This window comes from Globicephala melas, chromosome 8, assembly GCF_963455315.2.
Source record: "Globicephala melas chromosome 8, mGloMel1.2, whole genome shotgun sequence".
NCBI lineage: Eukaryota > Metazoa > Chordata > Mammalia > Artiodactyla > Delphinidae > Globicephala > Globicephala melas.
Genome location: NC_083321.1, coordinates 83,072,573 through 83,093,926, shown reverse-complemented (window position 1 = coordinate 83,093,926; position 21,354 = coordinate 83,072,573). Strand labels below are relative to the sequence as shown.

Sequence of the window (21,354 nt, the reverse complement as noted above, 5' to 3'; positions counted from 1 at the left end):
AGTTCAAACACATCTTAACAACCCTGAATTTTTCTCCCCCACATTCACTGTTTCAAACATATTTTACATCAGTTTGTTTTGTGTATCCCTTAACTACTTATTATTATGCAGTTTGGTTTTACTACTTTTAAACTTCTTGTTTTATACATAGTTGATTTACTACCTTTACGGTATATTTGCCTTTTCCAATGAGATTTTTCTCTTTGTAATTTTCATGCTTCTAGTTTTGACCTCTTCTTTTCTGTTTAGAGGAGAAGGTCCTTTAGCATTTCTTGTAAAACTGGTTTTTTGGTGTTGAACTTTTTTAGCTTTTTATTGTCTGTAAAACTTTTGATTTCTCTATCAAATCTGAAAAGACCTTGCCAGGTAGAGTATTATTGGTTGCAGGCTTTTTCCATTCATCACTTTAAATATATCATGCCACTCCCTTCTGGCCTGCAGAGTCAGCTGATAGTCTTATGGGAATTCCCTTGTACATAACACGTTGCTTTTCCCTTGCTGCTTTAATGTTCTTTATCTTTAACTTTTGCCATTTTAATTACAGTGTGTCTTGGTCTGGTCCTCTTTGTGTTGATCTTGTTTGTGACTTTCTGTGTTTCTTGGACCTGGATGTCTGTTGACAGTCCTAGGTTAGGGAAGTTTTCAGTTATTAGTTCTTCATATGTATTATCTGCCTGTTTCTCTCTCTCTTCTTCTACTTGGACCCCTATAATGTTGCTTGATGTTGTCACTGAGGTTTCTTAAGCTCACTTCTTTTTTAAAAATTCTTTTTCTGTTCATCATGAGTGATTTCCACTACTCTGTCTTCCAGTCCACTGACTCATTTTTCTGTATCATCTAATCTACTCTTGATTTCTTCTTGTGTATTTTTATTTCAGTTATTGTATTCTTCAGGTCTGTTTCATTCTTCTTCACATTTTCCTAACTCTTTGTTGAAAACTTTTAACTTCTTACTTTTTTTTTTTTTTGCGGTACATGGGCCTCTCACTGTTGTGGCCTCTCCCATTGTGGAGCACAGGCTCCGGACGCACAGGCTCAGTGGCCATGGCTCATGGGCCCAGCCGCTCCCGTGGCATATGGGATCTTCCCGGACTGGGGACATGAACTCATGTCTACTGCATTGGCAGGCAGACTCCCAACCACTGCGCCACCAGGGAAGCCCTTAACTTCTTACTTTTTTCATTCATTTTTCTCCCCTATTCTTTGATATCTTTATGATCATTACCTTAAACTCTTTTTCAGGTAGATTCCTTATCTTGAACTTCATTTAGTTCTTCTGGGATTTTATATTTCTCTTTCCTCTGGAACATATTCCTCTTTTGCTTCATTTTGCCTAATTGTCTGTTTTTATTTTATGTATTTGGTAGATTGGTTATGTTTCTCAATCTTGGAGAAGTGATCTTATTAGGAGATGACATATGGGGCCCAGCAGCACACTCCCCTCTGATACCAGAGCTATATGCTCTAGGGGTGCTCTCTATGTGGGCTAAATAGGCCCTTCTGTTGTGGTGGACTGGCTACTGTGGGTGTACTGGTAGGCATGGCTGGTCCCAGGTCCAGTTGGTTGCCAGACTCTGACTAGGGTAAAGGCTGTAGGCCACTGGTAGATAGGGCTGGGTCCTGGCATGATTGGCTGCATCAACTGGGAACTTCCATTCCTAGTGCTGGTCTGGCTGGTGGCAGGGCTGTGTTATGAACCAGTTGGGATACAGAACCCTGGGTATTCCTGGGGCTAGTGCCGGCCCACTGGTGGAGGGAGACCAAGTCCTCTGGTGGCTGGCTGAAGGGTTAAAGACCCCATCCGTAGTGTCAACCTGCTGCTGGGAGAGACCAGATCCTAGGGTAGTTGGCTGAGAGCACCAAAGTGTCCAGAAACTAATGTTGACCCACTGGTGGACAGGACAGAATTCAGCAGATCGTGAGTCTGGTTCTGGTGCCAACCTGCTTGTGGGTGGGTCAGGTTGAAACAGGTGGTTGTAAGGCTGCAGTGGTCCTGGGCTTGCATCTGCCTGTTGTTAGGTGGGCCAGAGCCCAGGGTGACCTGGGGCTGATGTCATCCTACGGTTGGGTGGAACCGTGTCCCGGGGCAGCTGGAGCTCACAGGTTCCTACAGCAGCCGACCTGCTGGTGAGTGAGATTTTATCCCCACACAGGTAGCTGCTTGGCCTTTGGCTTCCCAGAACTGGTGCTGACTGGCTGAGTCCCAGTGGTTAAAAGCTAGAGGGAAGATTCCAAAATGGTACTGGTCAGAACCACCAGTGTCCTTGTAGTAGATAGAGTCCCAGGTGTCTCCTACTTCTCTTGGAAGCTCTCCAAGAACAGCAAATGGGTCCTTTCAAATTACTGTTTCTGCCCTGGGTCCCAGAGCACGTGATTTTGCATTAACCCTTTAAATGTGGTGTCTATTTCTACAGCCCTCTGTCTCTCCCAAAAGTAAGCCCCATTGCTCTTTAAAGCCAAACAATCTGGGGGTTTGTCTTCCAAGTGTAGGACCCCTGGACTGAGAAGCCCATATGGGGTTTGGGAGCCCAATGTTGAGCTTGGATCCCTTGCTCCTTGGGGAGAAACTCTGCAATTGTAAAAATCCTCCCTTTTCTGGGTCATCTACCTAGGGGTATGGGTCTTGACTACAGTGCATGTCTGTCTCTTCTATCCATATCATTGTGGTTCATTTTTCATAGCTTTAATTGTATAAAATATTCTCTGTTAGGCTTCAGGTTGTTCTCATCAATAGTTGCTCTGTAAATAGTTGTAAATTTGGTGTGCCCATAGAAGGAGGTGAGCTCAGGGTCTTCTTACTCTACATCTTGGCCACTTCTCTTTAAGATAGCTTTACATCACATCTCTAGAGATAGCTTTACATCACAATCAGAATGGAAGTCATTTTAGTACTGTTTGCTTTCTTTTTGTTTTTATAGATGTTGATTGTCTTTACATATAATATACAATCAGTTACTTCAGAAGAAAAAAATGTAAAATTCCCTAAACAATAGTTTAATTTAGAATTGAATTCCAGAATAATTTTTCTTAGCTCAGAACAGTCATCAATGTGCAACATGTGGGTATCAATGATGCCAATCAATCAATAGACACTTGTTGAGTGCTTGTAACATGCTGAAATAGTCCTCTGAATGGAAGAGAGTAAGTGGACATGCACAGAATATGTTAATATAAAATTTAAAGGGCAAGAAATACTGATGACACAAATTAAGAATAAAAGCCAGCATATGGTACAACATATGATAAAATCCAAAAGAGGAAATTCTGTAGGGTAAAGGGAGAAATGATGACTGTGGATCTTAGTACAAAATTCTAGAACCAGAGCAATGAAGTTCACTTCCACTAATTATAAAGTAGAGCCATAAGCTCAATCTTTCCAACAAGTTTCCTTAAAGGCCCATTATCAACAAATAGGATTCTACATAAACTACATTTCTCTATTCCTACATGTTAAGCCCCCTAATTTTGCTATCTTTACAGTTTGTTTGCCTTACTAAGGTCTTTATATTTTGCTATAATTGAGATTTTTATGACAATGAATAATAAAATTGGGATAACTTCTATGAAAACCCTTGTAAATGACTGAAAGAGGGTGCAGTAGTGACTTTGGATGCCACAACTTAAATAATTCACTGGACTTTGTCTGGAAGGAAACTTTTAATAATGAATTAATTTCTTGACATTTTAAATTCATCTCATATATACTGTGCTAAAATCACAAATGCATCAACTTTTATGGAGTTTTATTCTTTTATAAGTATATGTTTTTGTATAAATAAACTAAATACAGTTTTAAATTTTAATTATAAAAATGAGAGCACATAAGGATAAATTGATCAAGCTCCTATGATATCCAGTATTTAGCAAGTTTTTTTATATATAAACACTGAAGTGCAATATTCAGATGATTTCCAATAGGAAAATCTGAATGAATTACTGGCGGGTCTGTGCAGGAGGTTGGGGGAAACATTTCACACAGCACACCTGGTCATGATGAGTCATGGTGATAAATAAATGATCAAATGTGTATACAGGGATTAAGAATTTATACACTGATCACCTCAGAACTTCTGACCCTTCTGATATGCTTTATTAAGTCCAGGTCCCTGGGCTGGCTCTAAAGCTTTGCCTAGAAGTTCATTTCTTCAGCAGCTTAGGACTGATATGGAAGCTTAAACTCTACATAAATCTACATAAAACTCTACATAAAACTCTACATAAAGCTCGAATCCCTAAGTGGTTGATATACAACTTGGGAATTTCAACATGTTTAACAAGTGCTCAGAAGCCACACAAATCCTAGTTTACATGCCTGTCACCCTTCCTCTTCTCAACAGAATTTTTTCTACAAATTGATTTTCAAGATGAAAATTAACTGCTTCTACGGATCATCGGATTGCCCTCAAGCATGCCACGGACCTCCATGGAGGTCCATGAAGCTGCTCCCTCACTGCTGTGTAATGAAGCTGTTCTCTGATTCCTTCAGCTCTTGTTTGAATGCCCATTACCCCTTGTTTTCACTAAGCGTTGTGCTCTCCTGTATTCTGTCTCAGAAAAGGACCTGAAACTAAATTACACTGAAGTACAAATGAACTAAATGTAATTTCCATTTTAACATAAGATCCAGAGTTATAAAAAAGTAATCAAGTTGTAACAGTGACATTTCAGGCATCGTATTCTAGGATTTATTGTCTTTTTCAGATCATACTTCATTGTCATATATACAGTCATATATACAGGTTGTCATATATACATATATATGACATATGTATAATTGTCATATACACAGGTTGATGGTCATATATTATTCTAACCTAACGGTTGATTATTCTAAACTAATGGCTTAGGTTAGAATTTGATCTTTTATTACTCTATTCCTTTTACTCCAAATCTATACTTTGATTTGATTGCTAATTAGGGAGGCCTTTAGGGCTGTTTGCTATGTGCATTTCTCATAGTACTCCAAGACTGTAGAATTAGGAGAGATAACCAGTAATACAATTCTCAAGCCAGTCTTTACCTTCATGCAGTCTTCTGGTCAATGACTTCAGCAGTTAGCTGGTCAACAGTTAGTTCCTAAATGCCTTCTAAGAGCTAGGTGCTGAATAAATGCATTGCTAGTTTTGATTGTAATAGTTATGGGGCAGGAGAGGACTGAGATGGAAAGAAGGAACTTTTATTTTTGCTGAAAATGTCTTTTCATAAAGTGTTTTTTTTTGTTTGTTTGTTTGTTTTAGCTGAGTTGATGTCATGGGTAACTCCCTAGACAAAACAAACCTTGCTGAAATTAATAGATGTATTTCCAGTCTCTAATAGTGACCAACTAGATGTGCAGTCCTCTAACATCTGCATGTTTGAGATCATCATGCAAGATTGGAAAATCTTTTGTTTGTTTCAACAACTAAAAAAACCTGTGTAATATGCAAAGTTATAAGAGAGCAACAACTCAGAATGCTATGTACCAAAGTAATTACAAACATATCTATTCATTTCCATGCTACTGCTCACAGAAGAATTCATTAAGACCAAGGCAAGAGACAATAATATATGAGGCATTTTGCAGAGCTGAGGCCTAGAAAGCATATGAGGATAGTGACTTTTTTTTTTTTTTTGAGGATAGTGACTTTTTGAAGACTGAATATCTGAAATGTCTTTATTTTGTTCTCTTCTCAACTTGATTAGTTTGATGCATCATTAAATTCTTGATTGGAAATTATCTTCCCCTCAATATTTTGCTGCTAAAAAGTCAGTTGTCATTCTATTTCCTATTCAGGTGGGTATAAACTTTCTGTCAGTCTCTCTCTCTCTCTTTTATCATCATCATCATCATCTTTCTGTCTCCGGTTTTATAAAAATTAATGATAATGGTGCCTCAGTGCATCTTTTTATTCAGTAAAATGACCATTAGTGGAACCTTTTGATATACAAGTTATATCTTTCATTTTTGAGAATTTTTTTGTTATTTTGTTGATAATTTTTTACATTTATTCTGTATTTTTCTTTCTGGATTTCTGCTTAGTTATATATTGGACTTGGTAAATTGATCCTCCAGTTGTTTTCTTTTCTCTGTGATTTACTTGCTCATTTTTCTATTCTACTTTCTGTATGATTTCCTCTAATATTATCTTGTAATCCTCACAAGGATTTTAAAACAATTTTATAACTTCAGGTATTATATTTTTAATTTCCAAGAGCTCATATTTGTTATATGATTGTTTCATTTTTTAAGTGTTTTGTTCTTACTTACAATCTTAAATCTATGATAATATTAATCATCCTTTTTGATTTTCTTCTGTTCTCTATATTGCCTCCATTTCCTCCAAATGATTATTGACTACTTGTTGCTGGGATTTTCTTTTTTTTTTGGTTGTTGTTGTTTGCTTGCTTATTTTGGTTTTTCTCTTTCATATTAAAGACATTCAAAAATGACTAATATCATTGGAAGTCCCTTTTACTTAACTGTGATACAGTACAATCTGATTGGAAGCTTTATGTATGGCAAGATTTTATAAAATTGTGGGTTTATTTTGGGCATTTCATTAGGGCTCCCAAATATCAATATTTTTAGCATTTTTCCCTTGGGTTAATTTGTCCAAGTAACAATGTTCCAATCACGCCTGTGACATTAAACCTGGCTTCCAGCATTCTGGACGTTAAATGGAGGAAATGAACTGGGAATCTCACTGTTCAGTATATAGACTGTTACTTAGTCCCCCTGTTTCACCTGCTCAAATTTAGAGCCATTTTCATTCAATATCTCAAGGAAAATAAACTATTGTATACTTCTAGAGTTATTTGTCCCTCCCAAATCTATTCTTACTAAATAATAGAGTTTTAGATGAGCACATGGCTACCCAGCTAGAAACCACATTTTTCAAAATCCTCACAACTAAGTTTCTGAGTGATTATTAGGTTCCTACAATTAGAGTCACTCGTTCAAGATTTGAATGTCAGAAGTGAAGTTGATTCCATTTTCTTCTGGCAACTGACTATTAACCCTGGCTATCAGATTAGAATTTTGCAGAAGAAGGCTCCAGTTTCTAGTTTCCTGAGTATCAGGAAAATGGCCCAGTAGTGGTGACTTTTTCACCCAACCTCCTAATCGCTGGAATGAACATTTAGGCAACCACTTTTCAGCTTCCTGAGATTCAAAGCTTAGTATGGCTGTGGCCATGGCTCCAGACCTAGACCATTATAACTCCAGTAGTGACATCAGAGGCTTAACTAGCCAATTTTATATTTGCTGGCATCATTTCAAGATACCCAGCTTAGAATCTGCTCTTTTTTCCCCCTTTCATGGTTCTGTAAGCATATCATTCACTGTATTAAATCTTTTCCATCTTAAAATACCTGGGTTGTTTCTACTTCTTGTATTTTTCTGAAATTTCTCTCAGTTATGTGTTGGACTTTGTAAATTAATCCTTTAATTAGTTTCTCCCTTTTTCTGAATAAGCTGATATTTAGAGTTAGAGTGTATAAGCTTGCTTCTTATCTGTACCTTCTTCTGTAAGACTTGAGACATCATTGTTCCCCTCTGTACTAAGCCAAATACCACTAAAGTATACACTTTTCATCTTGCTCTCTTCCATTGTTAACTCCTTTTCTCTTTTTTGTATGTATACGTTGGGAGAGGATTATACTTGTTTTATATTTTTACTATCATTTTCCTACCATTTCAGAAAAGATTAATGAAAACTCAGGTGTTCAATCTGCAATGTTAAATTAGAATTTTCTACTGTTGCTAATTACCTGAATATCTTTTTACAAAGGAATGCATTTGGACTCTGTTATGATGGCATTAGACACTACGTCTTTGAGTGATGGGGAAGGATAACAGTTCTGAGAAAAGAAAATAAAAAAAGGTAAAAATTCTTTGTGGTTTTCTAAGTATTTTGTAGTTCCCAATTTTTCCTATTCACCTTCTTCTTTCCATCAGAGTGGAATAAAAGTTCTGCTCTGTATTTCTGCTTTATGCTTCACTGCTCCAAAATCTGATACAGTTTGAAAATAAGCCCAATAAAACTATAGTTATTGAATTAGACAGCCTAAAATCCCTTGAAATTCAACAATTCATTCTTTGGAAATAACACTCCTGTCCAAATAAGGAAAGTAAGAATCTGGCTTACTATGAAATAAACAGAAGGAGCTCACCAAATCTGTATGCATTTTAAGGTTACAAAGATTTTAAGTTGCAGGTTTTGTAGCAATTTTATAGAAACATGTTTGTGGGTTTTAAAATTCAAGTTAATGGACAAGTTTTCAAAAGGGGACAGTTTCCCTATATGTCCCTGAAAAGTATAAGGCAGAGAGCCATAGAGGCTCTCTGTGACACCCTGGCTCATTTCTTTTTGCAACCACATTGTGTTAAGTATTCACAGCAAAGTGTGCTTATTATAAATTCCACAGTCTGTGTGCCTGGTGCTTGCTAGGGAGTGCACATTCTGGTATGTGTTTCTTATTTGGATGGCAAAACAAGCGCTTCTTAAATTCTTAATTTTAGGATACTGAATAGCTGAAGATAATTCTGCTCCATTGGTTTCTGTGGACATTGTCAATTTTCAGCTGTAAAAGCCTAAAACCTCCATTTAACAGACTAAAAATCAAAGAGAGTTAAAATTAAAAACACAAAGAAGAATTACATGTCTACAGGCAAAATTTCAAAAAGAGGTGGCAAATGAGAGATTAGAAAAATTAACTGTAATCAGTTCTTATAAATTAAATAATTTCTTCACATTTTTTACTCCTTTGATCAAAATAATTAAAAAAAAATAAGTCCAGGACTAAATGCTCCCACCAAAAGACACAGATTGGCTGAATGGATACAAAAACAAGACCCATATATATGCTGTCTACAAGAGACCCACTTCAGACCTAGAGACACATACAGACTGAAAGTAAGGGGATGGAAAAAGATATTCCATGCAAATGGAAACCAGAAGAAAGCTGGAGTAGAAATTCTCATATCAGACAAAATAGACTTTAAAATAAAGATTATTAGAAGAGACAAAGAAGGACACTACATAATGATCAAGGGATCAAGCCAAGAAGAAGATATAACAATTGTAAATATTTATGCACCCAACATAGGAACACCTCAATACATAAGGAAGATACTGACAGCCATAAAAGGGGAAATCGACAGTAACACATTCATAGTAGGGGACTTTAACACCCCACTTTCACCAATGGACAGAGCATCCAAAATGAAAATAAATAAGGAAACACAAGCTTTAAATGATACATTAAACAAGATGGACTTAATTGATATTTATAGGACACTCCATCCAAAAACAACAGAATACACATTTTTCTCAAGGGCTCATGGAACATTCTCCAGGATAGATCATATCTTGGGTCACAAATCAAGCCTTGGTAAATTTAAGAAAATTGAAATTGTATCAAGTATCTTTTCCGAACACAACGCTATGAGACTAGATATCAATTACAGGAAAAGATCTGTAAAAAATACAAACACATGGTGGCTAAACAATACACTACTTAATAACGAAGTGATCACTGAAGAAATCAAAGAGAAAATCAAAAAATACCTAGAAACAAATGACAATGGAGACATGATGACCCAAAACCTATGGGATGCAGCAAAAGCAGTTCTAAGAAGGAAGTTTATAGTGATACAAGCCCACCTTAAGAAACAGGAAACATCTAGAATAAATAACCTAACCTTGCACCTAAAGCAATTAGAGAAAGTAGAACAAAAAAACCCCAAAGTTAGCAGAAGGAAAGAAATCATAAAAATCAGATCAGAAATAAATGAAAAAGAAATGAAGGAAATGAAGCAAAGATCAATAAAATTAAAAGCTGGTTCTTTGAGAAGATAAACAAAATAGATAAAACATTGGCCAGACTCATCAAGAGAAAAAGGGAGAAGACTCAAATCAATAGAATTAGAAATGAAAAAGGAGAAGTAACAACTGACACTGCAGAAATACAAAAAATCATGAGAGATTACTACCAGCAACTCTATGCAAATAAAATGGACAACCTGGAAGAAATGGACAAATTCTTAGAAATGCACAACCTGCCAAGACTGAATCAGGAAGATATAGAAAATAAGAACAAACCAATCACAGGCACTGAAATTGAAACTGTGATGAAAAATCTTCCAACAAATAAAAGCCCAGGACCAGATGGCTTCACAGGTGAATTCTATCAAACATTTAGAGAAGAGCTAACACCTATCCTTCTCAAACTCTTCCAAAATATAGCAGAGGGAGGAACACTCCCAAATGCATTCTATGAGGCCACCATCACCTTCATACCAAAACCAGACAAGGATGTCACGAAGAAAGAAAACTAGAGGCCAATATCACTGATGAACATAGATGCAAAAATGCTCACAAAATACTAGCAAACAGAATCCAACAGCACATTAAAAGGATCATACACCATGATCAAGTGGGGTTTATTCCAGGAATGCAAGGATTCTTCAATATATGCAAATCAATCAATGTGATAAACCATATTAACAAATTGAAGGAGAGAAACCATATGATCATCTCAATAGATGCAGAGAAAGCTTTTGACAAAATTCAGCACCCATTTATGATAAAAACCCTGCAGAAAGTAGGCATGGAGGGAACTTTCCTCAACTTAATAAAGGCCATATATGAGAAACTGACAGCCAACATCATCCTCAATGGTGAAAAACTGAAAGCATTTCCACTAAGATCAGGAACAAGACAAGGTTGCCCACTCTCACCACTCTTATTCAACATAGTTTTGGAAGTTTTAGCCACAGCAATCAGAGAAGAAAAGGAAATAAAAGGAATCCAAATCAGAAAAGAAGAAGTAAAGCTGTCACTGTTTGCAGATGACATGATACTATACATAGAGAGTCCTAAAGATGCTACCAGCAAACTATTAGAGCTAATCAATGAATTTGGTAAAGTAGCAGGATACAAAATTAATGCACAGAAATCTCTGGCATTCTTGTACACTAATGATGAAAAATCTGAAAGTGAAATCAACAAAACACTCCCATTTACCATTGCAACACAAAGAATAAAATATCTAGGAATAAAACTACATAAGGAGACAAAAGACCTGTATCCAGAAAATTATGACACTGGTGAAAGAAATTAAAGATGATACAAATAGAGGGAGAGATATACCATGTTCTTGGATTGGAAGAATCAACATTGTGAAAATGACTCTACTACCCAAAGCAATCTACAGATTCAATGCAATCCCTATCAAACTACTGCTGGCATTTTTCACAGAACTAGTACAAAAACTTTCACAATTTGTATGGAAACACAAAAGACCCCGAATAGCCAAAGCAATCTTGAGAGTGAAAAATGGAGCTGGAGGAATCAGGCTCCTGGACTTCAGACTATACTACAAAGCTACAGTATTCAAGACAGTATGGTACTGGCACAAAAACAGAAAGATAGATCAATGGAAAAGGATAGAATGCCCAGAGATAAACACACACACATATGGTCACCTTATCTTTGATAAAGGAAGCAGGAATGTACAGTGGGGAAAGGTCAGCCTCTTCAATAAGTGGGCTGGGAAAACTGGGCAGGTACATGTAAAAATATGAGATTAGATCACTCCCTAACACCATACACAAAAATAAGCTCAAAATGGATTAAAGACCTAAATGTAAGGCCAGAAACTATCAAACTCTTAGAGGAAAATATAGGCAGAACACTGTATGACATAAATCACAGCAACATCCTTTTTGACCCACCTCCTAGAGAAATGGAAATAAAAACAAAAATAAACAAATGGGACCTAATGAAACTTCAAAGATTTTGCACAGCAAAGGAAACCCTAAACAAGACTAAAAGACAACCCTCAGAATGGGTGAACATATTTGCAAAGGAAGCAAGTGACAAAGGAATAATTTCCAAAATTTACAAGCAGCTCAATAACAAAAAATCAAATAACCCAATCCAAAAATGGGCAGAAGACCTATATAGACATTTCTGCAAAGAAGATATACAGACTGCCAACAAACACATGAAAGAATGCTCAACATCATTAACCATTAGAGAAATGCAAATCAAAACTACAATGAGGTATCATCTCACACCAGTCAGAATGGCCATCATCAAAAAATCTAGAAACCATAAATTGTGCAGAGGGTGTGGAGAAAAGGGAACACTCTTGCACTGCTGGTGGGAATGTGAATTGGTTCAGCCACTATGGAGAACAGTATGGAGGTTCCTTAAAAAACTACAAATAGAACTACCATATGACCCAGCAATCCCACTACTGGGCATATACCCTGAGAAAACCATAAATCAAAAAGAGTCATGTACTAAAGTCATGTACTAAAGAGTCATGTACTAAAATGTTCACTGCAGCTCTATTTACAATAGGCTGGAGATGGAAACAACCTAAGTGCTGATCTTCGGGTGAATGGATAAAGAAGATGTGGCACATATATACAATGGAATATTACTCAGCCATAAAAAGAAATGAAGTTGAGCTATTTGTAATGAGGTGGATAGACCTAGAGTCTATCATACAGAGTGAAGTAAGACAGAAAGAGAATGACAAATACTGTATGCTAACACATATATATGGAATTTAAGAAAAAAAATGTCATGAAGAACCTAGGGGTAAGACAGGAATGGGGACACAGACCTACTAGAGAACAGACTTGAGGATATGGGGAGGAGGAGGGGTGAGCTGTGATGGGGTGAGAGAGGGGCATGGACATGTATACACTACCGAGCGTAGGGTAGATGGCTGGTGGGAAGCAGCCGCGCGGTTCAGGGAGATCAGCTTGGTGGTTTGTAACCGCCTGGAGGGGTGGGATGGGGAGGATGGGAGGGAGGGAGACGCAAGGGGGAAGAGATATGGGAACGTGTGTGTATGTATAGCTGATTCAGTTTGTTGTGGGGCAGAAACTAGCACACCATTGTGAAGCAATTGTGCCCCAATAGAGATGTTAAAAAAAAAAAAGTCCAATATCACACTAGTCTTTCTGTATAAAAGGCAAAGGATGGAGTGGAAGGAAAAAAATATGCACATTTTTAAAATGAACAATACTTCATTGACTTCATTATTAAAATATTAAATGCAGAACAAATTTTAAAGAATTCTGTGTTCTCTATTTGATGTATTCCTGAACCAATCATAAGTAGAATTAGCCTAGATCTTTGTAAGGAGAACATAGAAAGTTGTAATGACTTCAATCCCAAAGAAGGCAAATCAGCCTGAAGAAAATATTTAGGAACTAGAAAACAAAAAGTGAAGTTTTTTCTCTTCTTCAAGAGTTTAACCCTCCTCCTCCTCATTCTTCCTTTTTTTTCTTTTAAAGTGTTCACATTTTATTAACATTACATTCCCCTTGTTATCACCACAGAATATAAATTCAGGTTAGAGGAGAGAACTTCACAAATGCAATAAAGCATTCTGTAGTATACCAAAGTTTGTATAAAATGTCTGACCAAATCAGCTTGCTCAAAAATCATTAATCACTTCCATTATAGATAATTTATTTAGTTTAATATTTATGATTCTTAGAAAATAAACATACTATACACACTTTAAACAGTGTTTTCCATTTACTTTTTCATTAGCACTTAAAATACATATTTCTGCTTGAAGGTGACATTTAAAAATTATTCTAAAATAGCGGCAGCAAAATAAAATTCTGCAATAACAAAAAAGCAAAACTAGGATCCATAATTAAGTTATTACCATATTTACAAGTATGATCCTGAAATAAATACTACTTCTAAGCAGCTCTATTATCAGCTTTTCATGTTTGGTTTAAACACACACAATTGGTTAGTGTGGGGAGGCTTATAATATTATAATATTATATTCTATGTATTGTTCTGAAAGGATTCTTCAAGAGCCAACCAGTCCTAAAAACAGAATGCCATAAAACAAATAGAATTCCTATGTAACATCAAAAGCATGTGATATTTTGTAGCAGCTAGGAGTATTTCATGATTGGCTTCTTTAGAACTAATTTCATGAGGAGAGCTTAAGAAGGTGGACATTTTACCATTATCATGTGTGTGTAAAAGTGACATGTTTCTTTTGTGCTAATTTGATTCCCTTGAATGACATAGTTAGTGAGCTAGTCACCAATAATTTCATGACCAGGCAAATCAAACCTGCAAAAAAAGAAGCCACTTTCAAATTACCATGTTATTGTCTCACCCACTCAAACAATTTATTTTCAACATAAATATATAACCTCAATATAAGATGCCTGACTAAAGCAAGCACTATCAACAAGACCAAGACAGCATCTTTTCTAAGGTTTAGATTTTGGCCAGAATTCCTGATACATAGAATAGTCCATATCAAGAGTCGTTGTTCCTGCAACAAAGCTTTGGGTTGCCAGGCACATGTGAATCAGGTGAATGGACATTTTAGTATTTTCCCTTCTCTTCAATTTATATAATTCATACACAACGATTGCTGCAAAACCTGCCATTCCAATGGGGACAAATTGTGCCCCTCTGGCTATTCAAATAAATTTAGATCCATGATCTTCATTATATGAAGAAAGAGAAATATTTGTGTTGGTAGACAGTGATTGAAGGATCTTTTGAGAACTACAGGATTTCTTTAAGTCACTTAAGTTCTCTGGTTCTGTTCTCCAGAAGAGATCACATCTTGGATCACAAATCAAGCCTTGGACAATTTAAGAAAATTGAAATTTTATCAATCATTTTTTCCAAACACAATGGTATGAGGTTAGAAATCAATTACAGGAAAAAACTGTAAAAACCACAATACATGGAGGCTGAACAGTGTGCTGCTAAATAACCAAGAAATCACTGAAGACATCAAAGAAGAAATAAAAAAATAGAAACAAAATACAATGAAAACACAATGATCCAAAACCTATGGGCTGCAGGGAGAGGACTGGGGCTGGCTGTGTGAACACAGACTGAAGGGGCTAGTGTGCCACAGCCAGCAGGGAGGGAGTCCAGGAAAAAGTCTGTAGCTGCCGAAGAGGAAAGAGACTTTTTCTTGCCTCTTTGTTTCCTGGTGCACGAGGAGAGGGGATTAAGAGTGCGACTTAAAGGAGCTCCAGAGATGGGAGTGAGCCACGGCTATCAGCATGGACCCCAGAGACGGGCATGAGACACTAAGGCTGCAGCTGCAGCTACCAAGAAGCCTGTGTGCAATCACAGGTCACTATCCACACCTCCTCTCCTGGGACCCTGTGCAGCCTGCCACTTCAGGGTCCCGTGATCCAGGGACAACTTCCCCGGGAGAACACACAGTGTGCCTCAAGCTGGTTCAACGTCACACTGGCCTCTGCTGCCACAGGTTCGTCCCGCATTCTGTACCCCTCCCTCTCCCCGGCCTGAGTGAGCCAGAGCTGCCGAATCAGCTGCTCCTTTAACCCCATCCTGTCTGAGCAAAGAACAGACGCTCTCAGGTTACCTACACACAGAGGCGGGGCCAATCCAAAGCTGAACTCTAGGAGTAGTGCAAACAAAGAAAAGAAAGGGAAATTTCTCCCAATAGGCTGAGGAGCAGCGGATTAAATCTCCACAATCAACTTGATGTACCCTGCATCTGTGGAATACCTGAATAGACAACAAATCATACCAAATTGAGGAGATGGACTTTGGTAGCAACTATATATATTTCCCTTTTTTCTCTTTTTGTGAGTGTGTATGCCTATGCTTCTGTGTGTGATTTTGTGTGTATAGCTTTGCTTTTAACATTTGTCCTAGGGTTCTATCTGTCCTTTATTTTTTTTAATTTTTAGTATAGTTTTTAGCACTTGTTATCATTGGTGAATTTGACTTTTGGTTTGGCTGCTCTCTTCTATCTTTCTTTCTTTTCTTTTTAATTTTAAATTTTTTAAAATAATTATTTTTTATTTTAATAAATTTATTTTATTTTACTTTCTTTTCTTTTATCTTCATTCTTTCTTTATTTTTTTCCCCTTTTATTCTGAGCCATGTGGATTACAGGCTCTTGGTACTCCAGCCAGACATCAAGTCTGTTCCTCTGAGGTGGGAGAGCCAAGTTCAGGACACTGGTCCACAAGAGACCTCCAAGCTCCACGTAATATCAAACAGTGAAAATCTCCCAGAGATTTCCATCTCAACACTAAGACCCAGCTCCACTCAATGACCAGCAAGCTACAGTGCTAGACACCCTATGCCAAACAACTAGCAAGACAGAAGCACAACCCCGTCCATTAGCAGATAGGCTATGTAAAATCATAAGGCCAGAGACGCCACAAAACACACCACCTGACCTGGACCTGCCCACCAGAAAGACAAGATCCAGCCTCATCCACCAGAACACAGGCACTAGGCCTCTCCAGCCAGGAACCCTACACAAACCACTGAACCAACCTTAGCCACTGGAGACAGACACCAAAAACAATGGGAACTAAGAACCTGCAGCCTGCAAAAAGAACACCTCAAACACAGTAAGTTAAGCAAAATGAGAAGAGAGAGAAACACACAGCAGTTGAAGGAGCAAGGCAAAAACCCACCAGACCTAACAAATGAAAATGAAATAGGCAGACAACCTGAAAAAGAATTCAGAATAATGATAGTAAAGATGATCTAAAATCTTGGAAATAAAATGGAGAAAATACAAGAAACATTTAACAAGGCCTAGAAGAAATAAACAGCAAACAAACAGTGAATGAACAACACAATAAAGGAAATTAAAAATTCTCTAGAAGGAATCAATAGCAGAATAACTGAGGCAGAAGAATGGATAAGTGACCTGGAACATAAAATAGTGGAAATAATTACGGCAGAGTAGAATAAAGAAAAAATAATGAAAAGAATTGAGGACAGTCTCAGAGACCTCTGGGACAACATTAAACACACCAACATTCGAATTACATGGGTCCCAGAAAAAGAAGAGAAACAGAAAGGGACTGAGAAAATATTTGAAGAGATTATAGTTGAAAACTTCCCTAATATGGGAAAGGAAATAGTTAATAAAGTCCAGGAAGCACAGAGAGTCCCATACAGGATAAATCCGAGGAGACACACACCAAGACACATATAAATAAAACTGTCAAAAATTAAATACAAACAAAACATATTAAAAGCAGCAAGGGGAAACAACAAATAACATAAAAAGGAATCCCCATAAGGTTAACAGCTGATCTTTCAGCAGAAATGCTGCAAGCCAGAAGGTAGTGGCAGGAAATATTTAAAGTGATGAAGGAGTAAAACCTATAACCAAGACTACTCTACACAGCAAGGATCTTGTTCAGATATGATGGAGAAATTAAAACATTTACAGACAAGCAAAAGTTAAGAGAATTAAGTACCACAAAACCAGCTTTACAGCAAATGCTAAAGGAACTTCTCTAGGCAGGAAACAAAACAGAAGAAGAAGACCTAAAATAACAAACCCAAAACAATTAACAAAATGGTAATAGGAACATAGATATTAATAATTACCTTAAATGTAAATGGATTAAATGCTCCAACCAAAAGATAGACTGGCTGAATGGATACAAAAACAAGACCCATATATATGCTGTCTACAAGAGATCCACTTCAGACCTAGAGACACGTACAGACTGAAAGTGAGGGGGTGGAAAAAGATATTCCATGCAAATGGAAATCAAAAGAAAGCTGGAGTAGCAATTCTCCTATCAGACAAAATAGACTTTAAAACAAAGATTATTACAAGAGACAAAAAAGGACCCTACCTAATGATCAGGGGATTGATCCAAGAAGAAGATGTAACAATTGTAAATATTTATGCACTCAACATATGAGCACCTCAATACGTAAGGCAAATACTAAGTGCCGTAAAAGGGGAAATTCACAGTAACACAATCATAGTAGGGGATTTTAACACCCCACTTTCACCAGTGGACAGTTCATCAAAAATGAAAATAGATAAGGAAACACAAGCTTTAAAAGATACATTAAACAAGATAGACTTAATTGACATTTATATGGCATTCCATCCCAAAACAACAGAATACACATTCTTCTGAAGTGCTCATGGAACATTCTCCAGGATAGATCATATCTTGGCCCATAAGTCAAGCCATGGTAAATTTAAGAAATTGAAATCATATCAAGTTTCTTTACCGACTACAATGCTATGAGACTAGATATCAATTACAGGAAAAAATATGTAAAAATTACAAACACATGGAGGCTAAACATTACACTGCTTTATAACCAAGGGAAAACTGAAGACATCAAAAAATACTTAGAAAAAAAGGACAATGAAAACACAATGACCCAAAGCCTATAGGATGCAGCAAAAGCAGTTCTCAGAGGGAAGTTTATAGCAATACAATCCTACCTTAAGAAACAAGAAACATCTCAGATAAACAACCTAACCTTACACCTTAAGCTATTAGAGAAAGAAGAACAAAAAACACCAAATTAAGATAAGGAAAGAAATCATAAAGATCAGATCAGAAATAAATGAAAAAGAAATGAAGGAAACGATAGCAAAGATCCATAAAATTAAAAGCTGGTTCTTTGAGAAGATAAACAAAATTGATAAACCATTAGCCAGGCTCATCAAGAAAAAAAGGGAGAAGACTCAAATCAATAGAATTAGAAATGAAAAAGAAGTAACAACTGACACTGCAGAAACATAAAGGATCATGAGAGAATACTGCAATCAACTATATGCCAATTAAATGGACAGCCTGGAAGAAATGGACAAATTCTTAGAAATGCAAAACCTTCCGAGACTGAAACAGGAGGAAATAGAAAATATGAACAGACCAATCACAAGCACTGAAATCGAAACTGTTATTAAAATCTTCCAACAAACAAAACCCAGGACCAGTTGGCTTCACAGGCAAATTCTATCAAACACTTAGAGAAGAGCTAACACCTATCTTTCTAAAACTCTTCCAGAATATAGCAGAGGGAGGAACACTCCCAAGCTCCTTCTACGAGGCCACCAACACACTGATACCAAAGCCAGACATAGATGTGAAAAAGAAACAAAACTACAGGCCAATAGCACTGATGAACATAGATGCAAAAATCCTCAACAAAATACTAGCAAACAGAATCCAACAACACATTAAAAGGATCATACACCATAATCAAGGCAGGTTTATCCCAGGAATGCAAGGATTCTTCAATACATGCAAACCAATCAATATGATACACCATATTAACAAATTGAAGGAGAAAAACCATATGATGATCTTAATAGATGCAGAGAAAGCTTTTGACAGAATTCAACACCAATTTATGATAAAAACCCTCTAGAATGTAGGCATAGAGGGAACTTGCCTCAACATAATAAAGGCCGTATATGACAAACCCACAGCCAACATCATCTTCAATGGTGAAAAACTGAAAGCATTTCCACTAAGATCAGGAACAAGACAAGGGTGCCCACTCTCACCACTCTTATTCAACATAGTTTTGGAAGTTTTAGCCACAACAATCAGAGAAGAAAAAGAAATAAAAGGAATCCAAATCTGCAAAGATGATGTAAAGATGTCACTGTTTGCAGATGACATGATATTATACATAGAGATTCCTAAAGATGCTACCAGAAAACTACCAGAGTTTATCAATGAATTTGGTAAAGTAGCAGAATAAAAATTAATGCACAAAAATCTCTGGCATTCCAGTACACTAATGTTGAAAAAGCTGAAAGTGAAAATAAGAAAACACTGCCGTTTACCATTGCAACAAAAAGAATAAAATATCTAGTAATAAACCTACCTAAGGAGACAAAAGACCTGTATGCAGAAAATTATAAGACTCTAATGAAAGAAATTAAAGATGATACAAATAGAGGGAGAGATATACCATGTTTTTCGACTGGAAGAATAAACGTTGTCAAAATGAATATACTACCCAAAGCAATCTACAGATTCAATGCAATCCCTATCAAACTACCACTGGCATTTTTCATAGAAGTAGAACAAAAAAATTCACTATTTGTATGGAAACACAAAAGACCCTGAATAGCCAAAGCAATCCTAGAAAGAAAAACGGAGCCTGAAGAATCAGTTTCCCTGACTACAGACTATATTACAAAGCTACAGTAAATAAGAGAGTTTGGTACTGGCACAAAACAGAAATATAGATCAATGGAACAGGATAGAAAGCCCAGAGATAAACCCACACAAACAGGGTCACCTTATCTTTGATAAAAGAGGTAAGAGTATACAGTGGAGAAAAGACAGCCTCTTCAATAAGTGGTGCTGGGAAAACTGGACAGCTACATGGAAAAGAATGAAATTAGAACTCTCCCTAACACCATACACAAAAGTAAACTCAGATGGATTAAGGATCTAAATATAAGGCCAGACATTATAAAACTCTTAAAAGAAAACATAGGCAAGAACACTCTAAAACATAAATCACAGCAAGATCCTTTTTGACGCACCTCCTAGAGAAATGGAAATAAAAACAAAAATAAAGAAATGGGACCTAATGAAGCTTAAATCCTTTTGCACAGCAAAGGAAACCATAAACAAGACGAAAAGACAACCCTCAGAATGGGAGAAAATATTTGCAAATGAAGCAACTGACAAAGGATTAATCTCCAAAATTTACAAGCCGTTCATGCAGCTCAATACCAAAAAAAACAAAAAACCCAATCCAAGAATGGGCAGAAGACCTAAATAGACATTTCTCCAGGGAAGATATACAGATTGCCAACAAACACATGAAAGGATGCTCAACATCAGTAATCATTAGAGAAATGCAAATGAAAACTATAATGAGATATCGTCTCACACAAGTCAGAATGGTCATCATCACAAAATCTACAAACAATAAATGCTGGAGAGGGTGTGCACAAAAGGGAACCCTCTTGCACTGTTGGTGGGAATGTAACTTGATAGCCACTATGGAGAACAGTGTGGACGTTCCTTGAAATACTGAAAATAGAACTACCGTATGACCCAGCAATCCCACTTCTGGGCATGTACCCTGAGAAAACCATAATTCAAAAAGAGTCATGTACCACAATATTCATTACAGCTGTATTTACAATAGTCAGGACATGGAAGCAACCATCAACAGATGAATGGTAAAGAAGATGTAGCACATATATACAGTGGAATATTACTCAGCCATAAAAAGATTCGAAATTGAGTTATTTGTAGTGAGGTGGATGTACCTAGAGTCTGTAATACAGAGTGAAGTAAGTCAAAAACAGAAAATACTATATACTAACACACATATATATATATATAATCTTAAAAAAAAAGCTCATGAAGAACCTAGGGACAAAACGGGAATAAAGACACAGACCTACTAGAGAATGGACTTGAGGATACGCAGAGAGGGAAGTGTAAGCTGGGACAAAGTGAGAGAGTGGCATGTGCATATATACACTACCAAACGTAAAATAGATAGCTCATGGGAAGCAGCCACATAGCAAAGGGAGATCAGCTCAGTGCTTTGT

General features: G+C 36.8%; 1 protein-coding gene and 1 pseudogene across 1 annotated transcript in view; both read right to left on the bottom strand.

The window, feature by feature from the left end:
- Window positions 1-21,354, bottom strand: part of GUCY1A2 (guanylate cyclase 1 soluble subunit alpha 2) — a 434,531-nt gene that overhangs the window by 8,056 nt on the left and 405,121 nt on the right. The gene's annotated exons all lie outside the window — the stretch shown is intronic.
- On the bottom strand, window positions 14,249-15,289 carry LOC115844600 (HIG1 domain family member 1A, mitochondrial pseudogene; annotated as a pseudogene).